Genomic DNA, 14067 nt, shown 5'->3' on the forward strand with positions numbered 1-14067 from the left:
ATCCATTCCAGAAAGATTAATGTTACAATGATAATGCACTGGATGAAACGGAGAGTAAACCCCTGGTTTTTCTTAAAGCCTTGATCAGTCCTAAGAAAGGGAAATGTTGACTGATGAAATGAGCAAATTTAGCATAGGAATCAAAAAAGTATATGTGTGTCCTTCCCACAGATGTGCATACGGTATAATAGAAATGACACACTTATATCTCAACTATATATTCTACCCACTTCCACTAAATGCAAGCTGTAGAATAAATACACAGTACGCACCCTATTTAATCTATAATGCATCATACAACATCATATGAGAAATGTACCTTTCTTTTTAGGTAATCACCATGACATAATTTATTTCAAAAGAGCTCACAGCGCCACAGCTGTTACTAGTGATTTAGTAATTGAATCATCAGCAGCATTTTATACATACTCATATTTATTAAAACCCTTCAGAAGCATTAGAACACATTTCAGTCCTATGGAATGAATGAAAAACATGTCTTTAAAGGGGCAGTATAGACTTTGTTTTATGTTTATTGGAGACTGCAGTATGGTCAAATGTCATAGCCAGTCACAGCTCACTGTAACTCAAGCAAATAAAACAAGCATATAGCCCTCTACCCACAGCATAATATACCTTCTTTCATCATCATCATTATTGTAATATTCCCACGTGTCACTTTATGTAATGATCTGAGCATGTATACATGTACATGGATAATATGCAGGTGTATATTTTTAATATGTGCTCATATGTTTGTATCCCTCTATTTACTGAATGCTTATACGGTGTCAAGACTGTCGTATCCTTTTTCCTGTATTACTTCAGCAACATCTAGACTTTTAAACCAAAGCGGAGGTTGATTGTCTTATGTGCACTACGTATGTGAAGAACTGTTTCCTGCTGTGGATTCTTTATGTGGCGGGAGCATAACTGACAGCTAACTGCTTTAAGAGGGGGGTTTCAGTAAAATGTATACATTTTTACAGTAGGACTGTTGCTGTAGTTGCCCTCTGGATGTGAGAGATGGAAGGATTAGGTAATCTCATTTATCAAATGAGTTGATATAGCCAAGAAACAAAAATGTCCACTTTTTCAAACTGTATCACCTGGTTAAATAAAACATATTCTTTCTCCTTATGAGCCCTCCTTCCCTTATATTTTTATGCACATTGTATTTTAAAGAAATATTTTATATATTATGTATGCAGTAGAGGCCAGATTCCACCTAGCTGGCTTAAGGAATTGGGTGATTATTTATAAACATTGTGGCAGAGAGGGATCTAAGGGAGGGATTTGAGAGAGGAGACTGTGGCCTTGCAGTCTGGGAGTTGTCATAGCTATCAAAGCTACACAGGCTGCCAGTGATGCATTAAAATGTGAGTAGATGGATGGGGAAGAGGCAGAGTTGTGAAGTTCCATCAAAGAAAGGGCAAAATGCTTTAATTTCTGGTGATGATGCCAGGGAAGCTGCTGGAGTGATTCAGAGAAAGTCTTAATGAGTTCATAATGATGGATAAGAAACATGATCTCAAATGCCATGCTTGAGATTTGTTTCAGGAGTTTGTAAGTACAGTGGGATTGGGTAACACTGGCCCAGAGATGCTGGAAACCATCGCAGTAACCCGATCCCTGTGGAACTGCAGACGTGGCGGATGGGTTCAATGACTTCAGCTTTGGGATACCCAATTTGGGTGCTCTCAAAAGGTGCCATTTTCCTGAAAGTGCTGACCCACCCTCAGAAATCGGGAGCCGTAATAGCATTTTTGATTGTGTCCTTAAAATTTGAGGAATGCAAAATCAGTAGCCGCTTTAAAAAGGTTTAACCCAATACTCCATGTGTTAAGACTGAGGACTATTGAAATTTGGGTTTCAATCCAGAAGGAAACAGTGTTATTTATTTTACAGACTAACACTCCAGTGTATGCATATGTATATACTTATGCACAGATGTATCACTTTAGAGTCATCAAAAATTTATTTTCTGCCCTCGATGCATTATAACTTTGCTTACTCTCATAAACTCTTCTTACAGGGACAAATGCTTCTTTCAACCAGCAGTCACGCTCTACGTAAAAGCAGTCGTTTCCCTAAAAACATGGGGCCCTGTGGGGCCAGATCCTGCTGTATCTGGAAAGATATGGTGTTGCTTCACGTGTAGTCTGTTTTGAAATTAATGGCCAAAGATGAAGAAAGTTTTCTATAAAGAACCTGTGTCTGCAGTCAGAATATTTCTCATACGCGCCCGTTGCTCTCTCTTTAAAATTAATTAGTAATATTCTAATAGCAGTAGAGGTATATTTGCTTCACTATTGTGCAGATGTGGTGTTTCATCTGTCCATTCTTCTTTGGCACAAGCTGGTTAATTCCTCTGCTGTTGTCTTTCTCCCTTGTGACGCTGGGCCTTGGTTTAACTCATTGTGAGGGCGAAGACAGTCCAGTGCGTGATGGCATGGAACTGGGAGAACTGTGGTTTTGAGGAACGCTTTTTCTTCATCGCTTCTGATGTAAAAAGCCTCAGGGTAAATCCATTTACTAGCAGACAACCTGAATTTGTAGTTGGTGAAGTATCCAAGCAAGATAAAGCGTGTAACGTAAAGCATGTAGCAATGTGAAGGAATCCTCCTCCATCCCAGGTGCAGGAGTTGCCTGGGATGGACAACAGGACACTTCATCCCAACGGAGTGGGCAGCATCTCCGGTGAGCCCATTCATGGCATGGGCTTCTCAGTGAAGGACCTTTGTATCGTGATGGCTAATGCTTTTAATGGTTCTTGCTAGTATGTCTAGTATGGTCCCTAGATCTCTGAGCTTTATTTGTATTCCCAATGATATGACATCTTTAATGTTAAAAAAGGGCTGTTTCCTTTCTTTGTTCTTAGCTTATGACAAAGAATGATAGTATCATATTGTAGTGGCTTTTCACTGTTGTATTCAAGTGATGGTATCTTGTCATGATGCCCTTGTCTGGAAGGTATCTGGTCATACACGCTAGCTCTTTGCTGGACCCAGGTTCTTTTCCTGTAGCTGTACACAATGCACTACAGGAGGTAAGCAACCCCCTTAGAGCTGTTGAAATAGCCTGAGTATGAAGCTATTCTGACTAATGTATTTTTTCTCTTGAAAGGTATTGGTATTTCATGCGGTGTGTGAGATGTAATGCTGTGTGGTAAGCCCTGTCCCTCTAGGAGATGGGAGATGTACTTTATGTGGGTGCAGTGGCCCTGTTACTGTAGCGTATACAGCAGTTACCAAACGGGATAGCCTTATTGTCGCTATAAGGGCCTAAGACTCCTAAGCTGTGAGACATTCTTTTTATCTACAGTCCCTCTTTGTAATGATGGATCCCAAGAAGTGGACTGGAAGATTGAGAGGGAGATTGGTATTATAGGGTTCCTGATGGATGACATCTCTATTTAGGGCGTTAGGGTGGTGTCCAGAAATGCTCATCACTTCCTGATCTGGCTGGCTTATATGCACTGTACTTGTGTCCTTTGTCTCCTTCATAAAAGCAGCTAAAAGAACCACGTGTGAGGAGGATCAGTGCCCACAATTAACATTAAAGTGTTTCCTGAATTGCATCCAGCAGTAGCAGCACATCCTAAAATGGTGTTAAAATCACAAGATCTAGAAATTGTAGAGCAAAATTGTGTAGCAAACAAATAACCATGCACGGTCTTTACTTCTAGGGTTTTAACTTTTAACGCTATAGTTACCATATGACATAAGCCAGAAACGCTCAACCAGCATTTAAATGATTTGTTGTTGTGATGCACGTGACCAAAATGAGATGGGTATAGTGGAATCAAGGAAGTTGTTTCAACTGTGATTTTTCTTTGTTGCTGTTGTATATGCATATATTTTATGTTTTATATATATTTATAAAACCTTGGCAATTTTAAATTAAGGCAGGTGTTACCTTTAGCATCGCTAGATAGAAAGCAGACTTATTTTTGTATTCAGAGGATTTATTCAACTTAACTCTGTAATTGCTAGCAATATATGAGCTCATTATATTACCATTTAGTACAGTTAGCACCAGCTGTTATGGAGTTAATGGCAGAGCTGGTAGAAAATGACATATAGCAAATAATACATTTAATGTGGATTTAATAATAACATGAAAAACATTTTTTCTGAATCATTGTCCATATTAAATTGTAAAATATCATATACTTATTTTATCAGTATGATACCTAAAGGAGGACTCACTTGCTTTGACAAGGAACGCTGTTTGACGTGAAAGGCTCTGCCTTAAACAACTGCACTCCTTATGTGTGTTAATAATTTTACAACAGGTTTTGAAGCAGTTTGAAAGTAGCAGTCCTGCTAGAATTTTTCAAGGCTTTCTGACTAACGTGGGGAAAAAAATCTGTCAAAGTGGGGGTTTTGCTTGATTTTTGTTTTTCTTCTTGCCGTACTAAAATATGATTGGCTAATGACATATTTTTAATGTACTGGGAAAGTATATCCCAACCTTCATTTACCCTGTGACAGGGTAATAAGATAACAGGTCTGACAGAAAGATTAGCTGAGAAGAGTCGTCTTTCTGCTCTACCTACTCCTGAAAGGTATCAGAAGTAAAGGCCTCTTCCCTCAAATCTTTATCCTTATAGGAAGTCCTCCTCAAATGTATATGAAAAAGCCTTTACAGATTAAACTTCTAAATGCATACATGTTATTGCTATGTATCTTGTAAATTTGAACTCATATTTGCACTGTGTGCTGTGATTTTTTTTTTGGGGTGTGGGGGGGTTAAATTAAAAAAAAAAAATCCGATTTAGAAAATCCTGAAAGGAGCAGAATTGCTGAAGAATTTTGCCAAGTGATACTACTTGTATGAGTGTATTTGGAGAAAGGGAGAACAGATTTTTTTGGAAAACACTCCATAGAAGTCCTGGTGAAGGACCCATCAGTTGTCAGTGGCAGGTACCTCAAGAAAGTAACCACGAAGAAGCTAAGGTCGCGGTGCAGGAAGGTATTTAAGAATGCCCAACAGTATGTTTAGTTTATTTATCCATATTTAGCAATGCTTTAGGTATATGTTTAACATTTAGATAGTGACTTCAGTGTATGTATATGCATAAGGTAAGTTAAATTTAACACTTGAAATGCTCTCCAAGGTGGGAAGATATTTGTAAGGAAATGCTCTTTAAGAAAAGGAAAACAAATGTTTCATGTTTTTCCAATATCTCCCCTCTCTGTGAGAAGTTGCAAGAGATTGTTTGTCTGTATTTCTCTAGAATGATTACTTAGTCACTCAGTTGAACTATTTTCTCTTTTTTTTTTTTAACTTATCTCTTCTTAACCATATTCTGGAGGTATTTGAACTACTGTGAAGTCAGGGGTCTCATTGCCCTGAATGTGGCAAGATTTGCGACTTTTCTAATAAGCTGTGACAGTATGTTCCACACCCATGGCCCTTCTGCCAAAAAATCTGGGTTTCCTAGTCTTCACAGGCATCACTGTTGTTGTTTTAAAATTGTATTATTACCCATGATAGCATTTGCATTGTTGGAAACCCAAGCATTAAAAAATCATGAGGTAGGGCTGTAAATCTCTTTTTTTAAATGAATGCATTGTTGGTGTTGGGTTTTTTGCCTTCTTTTTTTTAACCTTCTGAAATATATACTTGGGACATGCTTACAGTTTTCCTGCGTAACCAGGAGGGCTGAAGATTTTCCACTTTTTAAAGGAAAAATTATAATTTCTTGATAAGAAACAGATTCTGACAAGAAAACACAGGTCAGTGTGGTGTTTTGCAGAGGGACACCAGCTGGGTCCTGCCCATGCTGAAGCTAACCATGCGCAAGTCATGTCTGAGCCAGGTGCTGTATAACTTTGCTTGGTGAAGTACTGAGCCCGAGCACATAAACTGGTCAGTCTGCCATGAGACAGACAGTCATACCCCAGGGAAAACCAAATGCAAATATTGTGAAGCTCACGGTTTGTTCACAAGAGTTTACACCACTGTGTTTATTAGGAGAGGTCCTGTTTGGAAAGGGCAAGTATTCTTTGCTGCAGCCTCAGCCTGACACATCATGGTAGGCCTTGAAGAGTAAGGCTAGGACATCGAATTTGAATCGCTCTTCAGAGGAGATCTGGGATGCTACATTCGTACCAGCTTGTCCTCTTAAGCAGGCAGGCTGCCACATTCAATACAAGCTGGAGCTTTTTCCATATGAAGTTTTCAGTGACATGAAGTCATATCATCAGAATTAAAAAATGGTCCTTGCCAGAGACTGAGGGGTTCAGCTTGGCTTCTGCTAAGACAGATTTTTAACTATGTTTTAATTAGCTTAGTACATGTTTTCATTTATCATATTGTACCGAGCACATCTAGTATTAGAAAACTGAAGAGCATGATGTGAGATTGCACTTAGGTTAAAACAATGAAAAGCTAATTAGTTGAAATAACTATAATGTATTAATATTTATGTGTTATATTATGTAGGTTATGGAAGTTGGGTTAATCTAAAATGGTGCTTAATAGAATTGCAAGTGCTGTCTGACTCCTTCATGCAGTCTGTGGGGAATCGACAAGGGATTTTGCTGGAAATCCAGGAAATCTGCATTAAAGTATAATGTTTCCTGCTGAGAGGGAGCAGCGGGGGGGGGGGGGGGGCGGGAAACACCCAGTACTTCAGTGCCACTCCCTGTTATTTACTTAGGAATGCCATTCCCTGCCTGTTCTAGTTCACTTGAAAAAGCCTTTGTCAGTAATGGAGAATAACGGGCATTTATTTCTTCTGTCCGTGAATACAGCGCTTTTAGAATATTGGGGGGATTTTAGGGGATCTTTAGAGAAGGCCAGATTCTGCATCGCTGAAGACAGTGGGATTTGGGGTTTAGCAGCAGTGAGGGCAGGGTTAGCGGGGCAGTGAAAAGGGATCACCTCTTTATATTTACTGGTTAAAATTATTATGAATGGAGTTCAGTTGGTGCCTGTGAACTTACACCAGGAATGAATTTGCCCCACTCCAACCTGTTGTGCAAATGTGCACTCTCATTCCACCTGGAAACATTCAGATCCCTACAGCTCTGACTGTCATAGTAGGGATAAACCCATGCGATCCGTGTGTGGGATTCACCTCCTGTTCTCAAAGGCTACAATTCTGGGCATGCAAGTGCAATTCTTCCAGCTTTGCTGATCTGTTTCAATGGACTTTTGGACAATCAAGTGTCAAAATTTGTTGGTGTTCCTGGCTTTGTCTTGGGATGAGCAATTGCGTGAATGGCTCTTCCCATCACAGAAAACAAACTGGCAAGGCAGGGTTTTTAAAATCTATTTTAATTTTTTTTATTTTGCCTCCCCTCCCCATAGCCTGCACTAACACCTGCTCTTCCTTCTCACAATCCATATAGAAAACTTTAGGAGTGTGGAGGAGATTGCATTGATGTGCACTGTGAGCCAGTTTCATCCTTCAGCAATGAAAGATATTCCCGGTCACAGATTACATTGCTCCCTTGTTTGAGTTCTTAGGGTTGTGGGGTTTTTGTTTGGTTGCTTTCTGGTTTGTGGTTTGTTTTTTTACATAGCCGTTTTCTCCCAGATTGCTAAAGGCTGAAATGGTAAACTTTTCCAAATACCTGTAACCCAGCAGTTGTTTCATTCATCTTCAGAAAAAATACTGGAGGTCACCTCCAGATTTCCTTTACACTGTGTGACCATCTTGTTCATGGGAATTTACATTAAAAAAGAATTTAAAAAAAATTTGCTTTTTCTTGTTTTGATGATGCAATTCTGACCCTTGAAATAGGGCCATTTCTGTAACTAAGTGATAGGAGTCTGACTTCAGAATTTTTCACTTGCTTCTAAGAATGAAGCTTTTGATAGCTCTAGTTAGGCAGACACTGTGTGTTTATATATAAATGGATTCATTGCTATTCATGTTTTTTCAGATTCTTGAACATTTTTAAAAGATGTTCTGCAATATTACTTTGAAGGAATAGCACTCTCAATAAAAATGTTGAAGCTATAAATGGAGATAATCTTCCACAATTCTTGTTTGAAAAGCACAGAGAAAAGAGCACTGTGTAAATGCAAGTATGTCTCAGACCTTTGGATTTCCTCACAGCTCAGAAACCTTTACCTCTCTGTAACGCAGCAGCAGTGATTTGGAAGGGTATTTTAATTTTTGGCATGCACATCATCACACCAAGTGAAGATAAAGAAGATTTAGATCTTGGCTATTATATTCTAAGCAAGCTACCAGTATGTCTTTGTGAATTGGGTGCATTTTGAATTGTTTCCCTGCCAACACATATTCCAAGCATGTATTATATTTCACTGACATATGTAAAAAGTAAATCTTTTTTGTATTTTGTTCTAGAAAATATTTCTCCTCTAGATTACTTTTGCATATTGTTTCCATTAAAAAAGGATGGAAGCATTGCTTTGCAAAGCCATGCTTGTGATTTGGCTGGTAATACGATAAATAATAGTATTTTAAAATTTTTTTATAAATAGGCTATAGCATAATTTTCCCACCCTGTTCTCAGAAGATAATTAAAATATTATTACAAATTATAGAAGCCAAGAATAAAAAAAAATCTTAAATATAGTACATAGCTTGGATTTAAAAATGCAAACCACTGATTTAGTTAAAAATACATGTCTTGGGATGCATATTACTTTAAACTTTAGAGCACTAAATGATTGTAGACTTGCACATATACAGGGTATGGCTTTTTGGGGCAGAGCGGACTCTTACATAGCTGTATTTCCAAAATTATTCTATCAAATTATTTTAAAACAATTAGAAAACTAAGCAAAATCATATGCATGTGCATATGTTTGAGCATGCATGAGTGTAAACAGCATATTTGTAAGCAAAAATATATGTAAGGTGCATATATGCAGACTGAAATTTTATCATAAATATTCAGATTATAATCTGGAATGCACATAGTATACATGCATTATGCAAATATATATATATGTGTATTCTATATCAGATAGATAGCAGTGTGACCACTATGAAACAGAAAGCACATGACATCTCAGTTCTGCTTAATATTATCAGGCTCAGGAGTTAATTTAGGACACTTGATGCGAATGCTTTTTTTTTTGCTTATAGCATGTCACATTTTGGATGATACATAACCACATTGGCAGAAAAATGCATTTAAATGTTTTGGATATCTGTGTCAGTGGGAGTTTTGTCAGCTAATGAAGACTGTGTGTTTTGGCCCTAGCTCTGTTAAAAATAAATTACATTTTTTTTGTCTAATGTAAAATTAAAATGAATAAACATCATAAAGCTGAAACCTATCCTAGTGGCTGTTTGAAAATTCCAGAGATGTGGCACTAGGGAGCGACCATCATTCCAGTGCAAAATGTGCCGAGCTATTTTCAATGGAAAATGAAGAGCAGAAAATAGAAGACTGAAATAACAATAGGCTGATTGCTTTCATTTTTTTGTGTAGTTTAACATTGCATTAAAGAGAACAACTGAGTTTCTACATTTTTCCTATTTTCTTGTCATGGATATATTAGCATTACATGATGCATACTAATTATAAAGTTGGCTGTAACAAGAGTTCCTCTTGTGAATCCATTTAAGAACTGATTGTTTACTATCTTTTTCTGTAAGTATAAAATTTTAATTATGCCACTGACAGGAACTGTGCGTGATACAGTGCTCTACATTTATCACTGGGAGAGGGCCAGTTGCAGAGCTGTTTGACTTTGGAGAAATCCTGATGCGCTTGCAATGTTGAGCAGCAGGTGCCACATTATTATGTACAGAAAAGCAATTAGGAAGCATATTGGATGAATGGGGAGTGCATTAATATTAGCAAGTACATTTGTCAGTGGTTTTGATGCGAGTCTTTTTCTTTTCTTTATGCAACATTAAGATTGTGGCTCTCATAAATTCTCCCCTTAAATTGCCATCTGTTCCCTTGTCATGCAGTAGTGAGGTAGAGAAAAGTTTTCTTGACAAAATGAAAAGAATTTCTTTTATTTAAAGTAGAAGCAAAGGAGCCTACACAAAGTGGGAGAATTGTAGGTTATGCAGTTGAGCTTTGTATGTGTTAAGTAATTACTGTTGAATGTAACATTAACTATGGAACAGTTAGGATTTTTCCCCCTCCCCCTTCTAGATTTCAGTTTTTCAATGATTTCATGTATTTTTAAAATATGATGTGAAATAGCTTTAACTAAATTGTACAAAAAGGCTGACAGCCCAAACTGGGCGTCTCTACTCCAGGGCTTTGGTGGGGATCGGGAGCGTGCTTTTGAAGTGCATCTCCAGTTGGCCCCGTATCCCACGCTTTGGTTCACAGTGCAGAACCGTGTGAAACTAAGCACAAAGGAACACTCCGCGTATGCGTGTACCGCTAACGGGCATTCGGTTTTGAGACCAAACAGTTTTCACGTAAATGCCCCAAAATGTGCGGGGGTGTGTGTGTGTGTGTCCTTCAGCATCTGCTGTTGCACCTTAGAGAGCTGCTTTTTGTGGACTGCGATACCTGCTAGTGTAGATGTGGCTGCTGTGTCCCAGTCTTGAAGACCTTATGTAAAGCTTTTTTGATAAATTCAGTGGGTATTTTATCCGACTGGTCTACAGAGCAGAGAACATAAGCGCCAATGATCCAGTATTGCCATCTTCAAAACCAGAGAGACAAAGTACGTCAGAGCTGTGTTCAGACTGTGAACCAGTGATGTCTGGGCAAACTGCTCCAGGTCTTAAGTTGTTGAACTCTGTATCAAATGCCATTTATTTTAGAACAGGCTTTATCTTATGATGATTTTAAAACTTCTGCTTATTGTTCTGGCAAGGATATTTGTCTTGAGGGAAGATTGTCATGTGTCTCTGTGAGAAAGTAGCTACCTTAACAGAAAGGTTGGAAAACATCAAAAAAGAAAGGCAGAAAGCAATTTTTAAAAATGGTGGTGCAAAAGAAGTATAAATATTGTGCTCTTGTGGAGACATGTAGGAAAGAGAAAGTATTCCTGGATCCCTTTTTTTCTGGGGGGAAAAAAGAAGTAAGAGGGAATACCACTCTCATGTATATTGTATTACTTGTGCCCTTTGCTGTAAATATGTTTATTTTGATGACTGCAGATTGATGTAAAACTGAAATCACTCATGGCCTAGACAGGACAAAGCAGTACAAAGACTTCTCTCCTGACAATTGCCTTTTTCCTGTTGCAGTTCGGTCTTTTGTGTGTGTGCGCAAATGTGTTTGCATTTATGGAGAAAGAGTGGTTCAGCCTGTTTGGGCTACCTACTCTATTTCTGTGCCAACCAGCACTTATGGGAAATAAATTCCCAGCATGGTATGTTCATTAAAAAGTGCAGTGTCAATTCTAGCAGACAACTTAAGTAAACCAGTCCTACTTCTGAACTTTATCAGTAGCAGAACTTAACATCTTTTCCTCCTTCTTTGCTTGTCTCCCTGTTGAGTAAACTCTTCAAAGGCCAAGACAATCTGTTTAGAAATACTATGAAGTGAAGAACAAGCAGTGTGAGCTACAAGCAGTGGCAGCAGCAGTTCCAATGATACTTTATAGAGTTGGATTGTGGCTGGCTACAGGATTAGCTCAATTGGCAAGCTGTCTGAAGAAAAAGGAATGGTTTTCTGTGAGACTAAGCCCTAACTCTTTGGCTGTTCCTTTACTATTTCTGCTCTCTACTTGGCTAATTATGAAGACGACAGGTTGTTCTTCCTGTGCAGCAGACCTCTTGGATTTCTATTCCCCTCCTCTGGTTGTGGGCTATTTCCAGAGAAATCCCTGTCCTGGGATGCTAGACTGGCCCTATGCTGTTCTCCCTGAAACAAGAGTTTGTATCTTTCTGCCATTTTTTTTTTCTCCCCAGTCCTTTTATTATCTTTATCTTTAGTCACAATTAGTCTACCTCAGAGGTTGTTTTTCCTCACATGTCCTCAATCACTACCTAATCTCTATACACCATAAGGCTGTTCACTTCCCTTCTGTTCCAAATTTGTTTCTCAACAGCATCTTTCTCTCACCCTCTTGTGCATTGTTTCTCTCTTCTGTCAATAGACAATAACAGTTCTTATTCTTTGTGTATGCATTCCTATTGCTCTTAATATCATTGTTAAGACCTGATTTTTGTCATCTGCAGTTGCTTTTTCCCTCTCGTATCATAGAACTTATGCTTCCTGATCTCCCTACGCTGCCAGATTAAACCTCTTGTACTAGTTTCTGTATTTTCCTTGTATCCAGCACTCTGCAACCCCTTCAATTCAGATATAGATCATCATACATGAACAGATTGCATCTGTTCAAAAAAGAGCCCCAATCCACATAGTATTCATTTGAACAGCATTGATAGTAGTGAATTCATTTGAGATTCATATGGATGTCATATACTGTGAGTTACAGTGTAAGCATCAGTTAATGGACACTCGCAGTAAAGCGTTCCCTATCAAATAATACATCACTGAGCTACATGAAGTGGTTTATGTATTTTTTTTTTCTTCTATGATTTCATCATGGCTAAGGAAGGTATCTAACGGTATGATTGCCTGGCCTTGTAGGATATTTCTTTAGCAACCAGCACTGCTTAATGTTTTATTGATGTATTTTTAAATAATTTATCTTTAAACCTTTGTTTAATGGATGTATTTTTATTCAGAATTTGATACCAGAGAAAGGTAGGTCTGACAGTTTGTGCTTGCACTCTGACAATATTTCTCATGTGAACTTTTTAGCTCTCTTAAATAAACAGTAATTTTACATTTTTATCTCTATTTTTAGTTATACAGTCAATCATTTCAAGTGGCTTATATTGATATTTAACAAATGTACTAGGCAATGCGAACAGTTTTTCTTCAGATGTATTTCAGTTTCCACTAAATGTGATAATATAAAATACAAAAATAAAGAATAGTTGCTCAAGGCACTATCATTAAAATCCCAGTCATCTCCTGTAAAAGGTATTAATGCTAACAGTGCAATATACTATAGGTGGGATTTCCAAAAGCAGCCGTTGTTTCCCAAAGTCCATTCTCACTGAAAGGGGGCCAATACTAGACAGCTCTGACAGTGGTTCACACTTGAAATTTGTAGGTTGAAGTATATGCAAAGTTTTTTCAGTGCTACCAACTTCTGGATTGGATGTGGTAAGGATTTATTCTTCAGCTGGGAGATGTCCTGCTTGCTTTCCAAAGCACCTTCCTTGGCTCTGCATAGCTTTTCCCCATGGTTGGTGCAGCAATGGGGCACGAGATGGGGGGACCATGGGGTCCTCATCCCTGGCAGTGAGATGCAGCAGGGCGCCCATGTTGCCCTGGAGCCAGGTGTGGGATTAAGAGAAGCAGATCTCTTGGCTGTGCACACTAGAATTAAAAAAAGCACAGCAAAACTGTATTGGTAAATGGATATGTATTTCCCAAATAGGAGAGGTGAGAGAGAGAAATATACTGAGTATCTTCTAGAGGAAATCTGTTCCTTAGTGATATAGAGCTGAATTCTCAGAATGCGGTTTCTACCTTGAAAAATGCACAGAGAATTAAAAAAAAAAATATTCTGTATTTTTTTACATTTGTGAGATTCTTGTGCTTTGCCATTGTTTCTGCTCGGTTTCTGTGTATTTAGCCTTCTGAACATTTTGGGCAGTTTTTAAATACAAGTAAGAAGTATAAGGCTGAGCTGATGTTTTGGGCATAGCTCGCTGTAAAAATATGAAGACATACTTATTCTCTCTAAATGTTAAAAATGGAAACAAATTCAAAATGTGCTGTCCAGCCTGTATTTTTGCCATATTTTATTCAGTATAAAAATAGTGTAGACATTCACCGCATCATCTATTGTACAACTTGGCTATGTTTGAACTAAAGCCCCACCATCTTAAGACAACACTTTGATGTGGGTGTTTCTTAAGTCTTAAAGGCACACACTGCACCATCAAAGCTACATGTGAACTTTAGGGTATTTACCTTGCTTAATGAGAAATGTTTTCCACATTTTTTCACTGTGACATTTTTGTACTGCACAATGTTTCTGTGTTCTTTTTCTATTTAAAATTTAAAGAGCTACATTTGGGAGAGGAACAATGTAGGTAAAAGAGACCCCTGGAGTGTGTCTGATGTG

At 38.1% G+C, this 14067-nt stretch overlaps 1 long non-coding RNA gene across 5 annotated transcripts in view; it reads left to right on the forward strand.

Moving 5' to 3' along the window:
* Positions 1 to 14067, forward strand: part of LOC148053065 (uncharacterized) — a 511817-nt gene that overhangs the window by 47507 nt on the left and 450243 nt on the right. The window lies entirely within an intron of this gene.

Source organism: Nipponia nippon, unplaced genomic scaffold (genome assembly GCF_047370975.1).
Source record: "Nipponia nippon isolate SJK-2023a ecotype South Korea unplaced genomic scaffold, ASM4737097v1 scaffold_4, whole genome shotgun sequence".
Classification (NCBI taxonomy): Eukaryota; Metazoa; Chordata; class Aves; order Pelecaniformes; family Threskiornithidae; genus Nipponia; species Nipponia nippon.